Genomic DNA, 9151 nt, shown 5'->3' on the forward strand with positions numbered 1-9151 from the left:
GGCTCCAAATATACTATCATACTTCATGGTCTGGCTAAAAAACTTGGTATTAGAGATGTTAAGAAATCTGAGTTACAACTTACCGCTTATGACGGAAATTTAATCAAGATCATCGGCGTTACTCAAGTTAAAGTGACTTATGAAGGTATTTCAAAATATTTACAAGCGGTAGTCGTTGAATCGAGAAAAAATGCCTTGTTGGGACGTACATGGATCAACGCTTTCAAAAATATTTAAAATAAATTTATAGCATATGTTGACACTAATTATGAAGATGAAATAAAAAAATTGATTAAAGAGTGTGAATCCAAATTAACTAATGGGCCAATCAACAAAGCAAGTGCCAATTTACATTTAAAAAGAGATGCCCAACCTAAAATTATACCGCCTAGACGTATTCCTTATTCAAAAATTGATCTTGTAAGCAATGAACTTAAAAAATGGATACATGATAAAATTATGGAGCCGGTGAATGATGTCCGATACCGCTGTCTACAAAGATGATGGGAGCATTAGGCTTTGTGCTGATTTTAAGGACACTGTAAACCCAGTTCTAGAAGATTTCAGATACCCTCTACCACGAATAAATGATCTAATAGCTAAACTTTCAGTAGGAAAGAAATTTACTAAGATTGACTTTAAAAATGCTTTCTTACAGGTCCCGATTGATAAAGGTTGCAGAAAAATTTTAACTATATCTACGCACAAGGGATATTACCAATTTACTAGACTTCCTTTTGGGCTTAAGACCTCATCTGCAATCTTCCAACAGATCATGGATCAAATCTTCGGTGACATGGATGACGTCATATTTTATATTGATGATTTACTAATAACTGGGAAAAACGATGAAGCCCACCTTAATAACATAAAAAAAGTGTTTGATAGAATATCATTGTTTGGGCTAATACCTAACTTCAACAAAAGTGTGTTCTTCAAAAACAAAGTGAGGTTCCTGGGTCATGATATTGACTCCAAGGGGATTCATGCTAATCACGACAAAATTGAAGCAATAATTAATATGCCAGAACCAAAATCCGCTGCTGAATTATCAACATTTCTGGGAATGGCTGGCTACTATAGAAAATTTTTGAATAAATTTGCAGAAATAGCCGATTTTCTATATAAAATCGTCAACAAAGAAAAATGGGCTTGGAACTTAGAACACTCTAAAAGTTTTAATGATCTTAAGAAGTTGATTAGTCTTCCACCTGCTTTGACATATTTTAACCCTGAATTACCTATATGGATAGCCACTGACGCATCTAAATGTGGTTTAGGAGCTGTATTATTTCATACTGAAAAAGACGGTAAAAAAAAGCCTATAGCTTTCGCGTCAAGAACATATTAAAATCCGAAATGAACTACACCAATATTGAGCGTGAGGCTCTCGCTATTATGTTTGCTATAAAGAGGTTCCAGGAATATTTAATCGGCACAAAATTTACAATTACTGACCACAAGCCTCTAGTTCACATCTTTATCAAGGGTCTTAAGGATAATAGCACCATGTCCTTAAGACTCCAGAAGTGGAATTTAACATTAGGAGGATATGATTTTAATATAAAGTATAAAGCCGGTAAATATAATGTTGTTCCTGATTGTTTCTCGAGATTACCACAAGAATGTCATGATGAAGCTGTTAAAAATATCACTGTAATAAATGAATATGGGGATTTACTTATTAAATCAAATTCGTGATGAACCTTTAATAGATATTGAATTAACGCAAGTTATAAATGATATTAATAACAACAGACCTATAATGAATAATATTTATAAAAACATTGATTTGGAATTAAGTATAATTAAGGATTGTCTTTACAAAACCAACAGAATCATAATTCCGTCTTCTATGAGAAAAAATGTAATACAGTCATTACATGAAGGTCACTTGGAAGCAGGAAAAACCAAATCCTTAGCCAAAGATTACATGTGGTGGTCTGGTATCAATAATGACATAGAAATGGAAGTGAAAAGTTGTGACGATTGTAACGTATATCATGACAATCCTGCAACCAAACCGTTTGAAAGGTTACACATAGATTATCCGGGCCGTTCTTCACAAGAAATTGGTTGATAATAGTCGATGCCTACAGCAAATTTCCAATTATTATTCCTGTTAAAAATATTACGACTGATATTACTTAAAAGGCGCTATATGGAATACCTGAAACTATAGTTACTGATAACGGCACTAACTTTACGAGTAACGATTTTGAAAAATTTTGCAACAATTATGGTATCAAAGATGTGCTTACATCTGCCTATCACCAGCAATCCAATGGCCAGGTAAAACGCATGGTAAGAACGTTCAAAACACATATGAAAAGGAATATTAAAATTGACTTAGACATCGCACTTGACAAATTTTTATTTAATTACAGAAATACGCGTAATGATACTACAGGAGTTACACCATCTCAGAGAATGTTCAATCGAGATATTAGAATTAAATTGGACTTATTAAAACTGTTGGAGGAGAAGGAGAACAAAATAAACGTTACTTAACCACGAAATAGAACCTTTAACACAGGAGATTTTGTTTGGTACAAAGTACAAGGTGATGACAAATGGTGCAAAGGCATGGTCATACACAAAGAAAGTGACATGATGTTCCAAGTTAAGACAGATAAAAATATTTTGGGGAGACATTTAGATCAATTAAGAATTAGAAACTGTTTTAACACACTTATTAATTATGACTCTTAGGATTCTTTTAAGGAGGGAAGTGTGGACAAAAATATAAAAATTATTGATAAAAATGATATAACACCGATTTCTAGACCGATGCGAATTAAACAAAAACCTGCTTATTTAAAAGACTACATAACTTAAAATATAAAAATAAAATAAATATTAAAACGCATAAAGTAAATTAAATATTAAAACGCTTATACTAAAACGCAAAATATAAAAACGCTGAAGATATTATATCCTTCAGGACCTTACCAAATCAATAACCACCAACATTGAACTTATACACAACATAACAACTCTACTTAATCATATTTTAAACGACAACATATCTTCTACAATACAACCTCTTATTCACGGTGCACGCTTAAAGCCTTAAACAAAAAAGATGGCGGCATACGCCCAATCGCCGTCGGCTCTATTTTCCGTCGAATTATATCTAAAATTATTTGTACCCGCATTAAAAGCAATGTCACCGAGCGATTAGTTCCCCATCAGCTTGGCTTTAACATACCTTCCGGTTGTGAAGCAGCCTCCCATGCCACACGTATCCAACTTCACTCCACTAAAAACTGCATACTAAAAGTGGATTTCAAAAACGCCTTTAACTCTTTAAAACGAGAACACTTTCTCCCTATTTTCTGCGACGCTTTTCCAGAATATTCTCCATATCTTTTTGCCTCTTATACCAATTCATCCTACCTTAAATTCAACAATACAATAATTGAATCAAGGCAAGGCATTCAACAGGGTGATCCCCTTGGACCCGCCCTTTTTTGCTTAGGTATCCAGTCAATCATTGAATCGATAAATCGTGAGACAAATTTGACCCTCAATGTTTGGTATTTGGATGATGGAACCCTTGCTGGTCCATATGATGAACTCCTAAAAATAGCGCCTATAATAAATAATCTAACCATATTACAGGGTTGTCTACAACAAATGCGAATTTTATTCACCAGATGAAACCTTTATCGTTCCTCATAACTTCACACCCATTAACCTATCCGGTTCACACATCTTGGATCTCCAATAGGCAGCAATAAAGGAATCGAATATTTTAAAACAAAATTTCTCCGTAATTTCCACCTTTTACATAAAATCCTTCAAGTCCTTCCCTCCCATCAAGCTTTCTTCCTTCTCAAAAACTTTATCTTTATCCCAAAAATCCAACACGCCTTCCGCTCTGCCCCACTTTTCTTATACCCGTAAATTCTCACCCAAATAGAATCAACAATCAAAGACTCTTGAAGGCATCCTTAATATAAAATTCAGCCCTAATTCTTGGGTTCAGGCCTCCTTACCCTCGAAATTTGGGGGTCTTGGCTTAAGATCACCCGCATCACTCAGCCTTGCTACCTTTTTAGCCTCAGAATCCAGCTCCGGTTTAATTATTTTATCACTTAACAATAACCCCACAGACCCCCACCTTCCCCACGCCCTAGCAATCTGGAAAGAGAATTCCTTCTCAGCTCCAAACCCCACATCACGAAAGCAACATGACTGGGATCTTCCCTTAATACGCCACTCCGTTGAATATCTAATATCCAGTGCTGCTTCTAAGGGATCCCCATCAATCCTTTCACATTTATTATCTCCCATTACAGTTGATCATCTCTCTCTCCCACAACTGCAAGTTCCACAACTTTTGCCTTCCCTATCGGGCTATGAATGGTTAGAAGCTTTGCCCAGCTCAAACTTAGGACTTCTCTTAACAAACGAAAAATTACGCATAGCAATAGGTCACCGTCTTGGTTGTGCACCATTCTCCGTGCTCTACGCTCAGCTCAAATTCCAGCAACCCTCGAACCCTGTGGCCTCTCAACCGAAAATAATATACGGCCAGATAGGCTGACATTAATACCATGGAGTATTGGAATTCCATTAGCATGGGGCTATACTTGCATCGATCGATTTGCTCCCTCCTTTAATAACACTCATTCATACGAGCTGAAAATCTAAAATTAATAAATACACTTCCCTAACCAATTGCAATCTCATACCAATCGTATCCGACACAACCGGTTTTTTTGGCAATCATGCCCTAACCTTCTTCAAATCCCTTGGATATCCGCGCCATCACTAGTGACCCACAGGAAGGCTTCTATCTCAGACAGCGCATATCTATTGATATATACAGATCTAACTGCATTGCCATCCACGGCTCTCTTTCTTGACCTCCTCCCACCCAACATACAATTTACTATACTAATTATTTATTTTTTTATTATACAGTTTTTTATATAGATTTTAATTCAATGATATTTTTAATAAACTAACTTAATACATTAAAAAAAAATCTTATTGATTTATCATTCTTCATTTATTCTTATATCCAATTTGATGAACTATTATTTCTCATTATTCGCAACTTACTGATGATAATAACAATTTTGAAAATTGATAATAATAACGACTGAATATGACAAGCAAGCTATATGACAAATTCACGATTTATAAGGACAACTTACAATAAGGATATCAAGCTACGATATAAACAAACCAACATACAAACACGATAAACGATTTGGACAAGCCAACGATATGATGACTTATGAAACAACTGGATGGTCAAAACGATAAACCACTTGGACAACAAACTAATTACGATAATATAATTAAACTTATGTGAAGGCTTTTTACTTTTAGAAGAAGGAGAATGTTATATATTCAAATTTGTACTGTTATTTCATTTTTGCTTTTTGACTTACAATTCAACCTTTTACGATTTAACCTTTTACAATTCAACTTTTTACAATTCAATTTTATATAATTTAATTTTTATAACTTTACCTATTATTACTTTTGTTTTCGTTTTGATTATATGTATTCTAATTTTTAGATAATATATATATATATAGTATGAACATTTTTAATATAACAATAATAAATAAAATATATTTTTTTGTTTTCGTTTTTCTCTACACATAAAATCTCTTAAAATACCATTTTGTACCAGTCATCATGACCACATTTACTACTTAAGCTCAAGACTTAATCAAATACTGGACAGACCAATTTTACTCAAAACAGAAGATCGTAAAGAAGGATTTTATCTTTGTCAAAAACTTGCAATCCAAGTCATCAAATCTAATTTCCATTGTATTATTAACTCATTCCCCTCTTAATTTTGTTTCAATTATAATATAATGTCTCCTAATTTGTTATTTTTTATAATGTTTTATTATATATGTTAAATGTCAAAGTTATTGAATTTTGTAGAAAAACTTACATTTCATTATAATAATTATTAAATTTTTTAAATTAATTTTCATGTCATATTTGCATTGTTTATTTATTTATTTAATAAAATAATTACTTTGATTATACTTTATAAGTGACTGATTAGTATTTAATTTAAAAAGAAAGCTGCTAAAATGACATAATACACACTATTGTTAAAATATTTTATAGAATTAATATATAAAATTACAATGACTACTTTTATTTATAATACAAAACTTAATTTTTTAAATTTATCTTAAGATTTTGATTCTAAAAGTAAACAAGTATATTTGATTTCTATAATAATGGATAAAATTTTATTGAAATGAAAATAGATGATGAGGAAAAGGTTTTAGACTTATTCATAATTTTAATTTAGGATTAAATTATATTGTTTAAATATTAGATATACAAAGATTAAGATTTGAATAACTTAGGAATTTAATAAATTTAAAAAACCCAATTGATTAAGATATGAAATTGAATTACTAACAAAAGAATCCAAACACTTTTAATTCATTTAACAATTAACTCAATTTTAATATTGCCTTTATCGAAAATCATTTTTTACACAAATTAATTTTCAATAAAAGTTCAATAAATCTCATCAGATTTTTAAAATAAATGTATTCAACTGTATATGATAAAAATATATATAGTTTATATATAACAAAGATAAAATCTATAAAAAAAGGAGTTGCCAAATTATAATTTTCCGATGTCCTTACTACGTCATCGTGACGTCATGTCATCGCTACGTCATGTCATCGGTACGTATTTATTTTTATTTTTTTTATTTTATGATTTTATTTTATTTATACAGATGAATGGAATTGATGGTGTACACATACCTAACATGGATGAATTGATAAAAACAATACTCCCTCAAATTTGGAAATATGAATGAAACTTTTTATTTCACTTAATCCTTTCTTTATTTTTTAGATTATCTTATCAATTTTCATCCCATATTATCAATTACACATTAATAAAATCTTTTTATACTCATATTTTTCTTTCATAACCAATAATTAAGAAGATAACCAAGTATATTTAAATATTCTTATCCTAACCTATTTATAATCTCCAATCCTTATAAATAACTCTTTCTTTATTTTTTTCCCCTCCCTTAATGAATTTATTTATCACTAAATTTTATTATCTCATTCTTTTCTTTCTATCTCTATTATCTATTAACCACTATTTCTCAAAACCTTATCAATTTTAATTTTTATAATATAATATTTTATATTATCCTTTCCCCCCCTTTTTTAATCTTTTTTTTAATTACCTTACATTTAATTAACCTTAATCTTAATAACATTACATTCATCATATTATTTTTTAACTTTTAGAATATCATAATAGGCTTGATAAGTCCCTCAAAAAAATTTTTCTGATGATAGCCAAACCTTATCAATTCCTTTAATTTAATTTTTATTATTTTTATAATATAATAATTTATACCTTCCTTTTTCCCCCTTTTTTAATCTTATTTTTTAATTACCTTACAATTAATTAACCTTAATCTTAATAACATTACATTCATCATGATATTTTTTAACTTTTAGAATATCATAATAGGCTTGATAAGTCCCCCAAAATTTTTTTTTGATGATAGCCCTCCAACTACTAGAAATATGCAAATATTGACCCATCTACCGGTTTTACATTATTTTAATGTTTGTTTAATTTCAACAATAGTTTATTTATATTTTTGCCTGATTTCTTTATTTTTCTAGGCTAACCATAATCCCTCACATTGCTACAAAACATGATGAATCTATTATTAAAGATAAGCAAAGAAAATAATGACGATTAAACAAACGCCTTACCCGTTCTAGAATTACTGGTAGATAAAATAATAAAGAACTACGCTTGAAATGAACTCATCTGGAGGTTTATTTTGTTTTTTTTTATCGTATGTTTTATATCTATGTTTATTTTATTTTCACTCAGTTCTCCAAATGATATTTCTATCACCACTACCACAATCCCTATGCCACCTCCCTCTATTTTTTAACAAATATAAACATTTTTATTTATCACTAAATTTTATTATCTCATTCTTTTCTTTCTATCTCTATTATCTATAAACTACTATTTCTCAAAATATCAATTCCTTTAATTTAATTTTTATAATATAATAATTTATACCTTCTTTTTTCCCATATTTTTTAATCTTATTTTTTAATTACCTTACAATTAATTAACCTTTATCTTAATAACATAACATTCATCATGTTATTTTTTAACTTTTAGAATATCATAATAAGTTTGATAAGTCCCCCAAAAATATTTTTTGATGATGGCCCTCCAACTACTAGAAATATGCATCTAATATTGACACGGGTTTTACATTATTTTAATGTTTGTTTAGTTTCAACAATAGTTTATTTATATTTTTGCCTGATTCCTTTATTTGTCTAGGTTAACCCTAATCCCTCACATTGCTACTTAACATGATGAATGCATTATTAAAGATAAGCAAAGAAAATAATGACGATTAAACAAACGCCTTACCCGTTCTAGAGTTACTGGTAAACAATATAATAAAGAACTACGCTTGAAATGAACTCATCTGGAGGTTTATTTTTTTTTTTTTATCTTATGTTTTATATATCTGTTTATTTTATTTTCACCCAGTTCTCCAAATGATATTTCTATCACCACTACCACAATCCCTATGCCACCTCTACCTATTTTTTAACAAATATAAACATTTTTACTTATTACTAAATTTTATTATCTCATTCTTTTCTTTCTACCTCCATTATCTATTAACCACTATTTCTCAAAACCTTATCAACCCCTTTAATTTAATTTTTATAATATAATAATTTATACCTTCTTTTATCCCCCCTTTTTTAATCTTATTTTTTAATTACCTTACAATTAATTAACCTTTATCTTAATAACATTACATTCATCATGTTATTTTTTAACTTTTAGAATATCATAATAGGCTTGATAAGTCCCCCAAAAATTTTTTTTGATGATAGCCCTCCAACTACTAGAAATATGCATCTAATATTGATCCATCTACCTGTTTTACATTATTTTAATGTTTGTTTAATTTTAACAATAGTTTATTTATATTTTTGCCTGATTCCTTTATTTGTCTAGGTTAACCCTAATCCCTCACATTGCTACTTAACATGATGAATCTATTATTAAAGATAAGCAAAGAAAACAATGACGATTAAACAAATGCCTTACCCGTTCTAGA

This window comes from Gordionus sp. m RMFG-2023, chromosome 1 (genome assembly GCF_954871325.1).
Source record: "Gordionus sp. m RMFG-2023 chromosome 1, tfGorSpeb1-WG-v2, whole genome shotgun sequence".
Taxonomy (NCBI): Eukaryota; Metazoa; Nematomorpha; class Gordioida; order Chordodea; family Parachordodidae; genus Gordionus; species Gordionus sp. m RMFG-2023.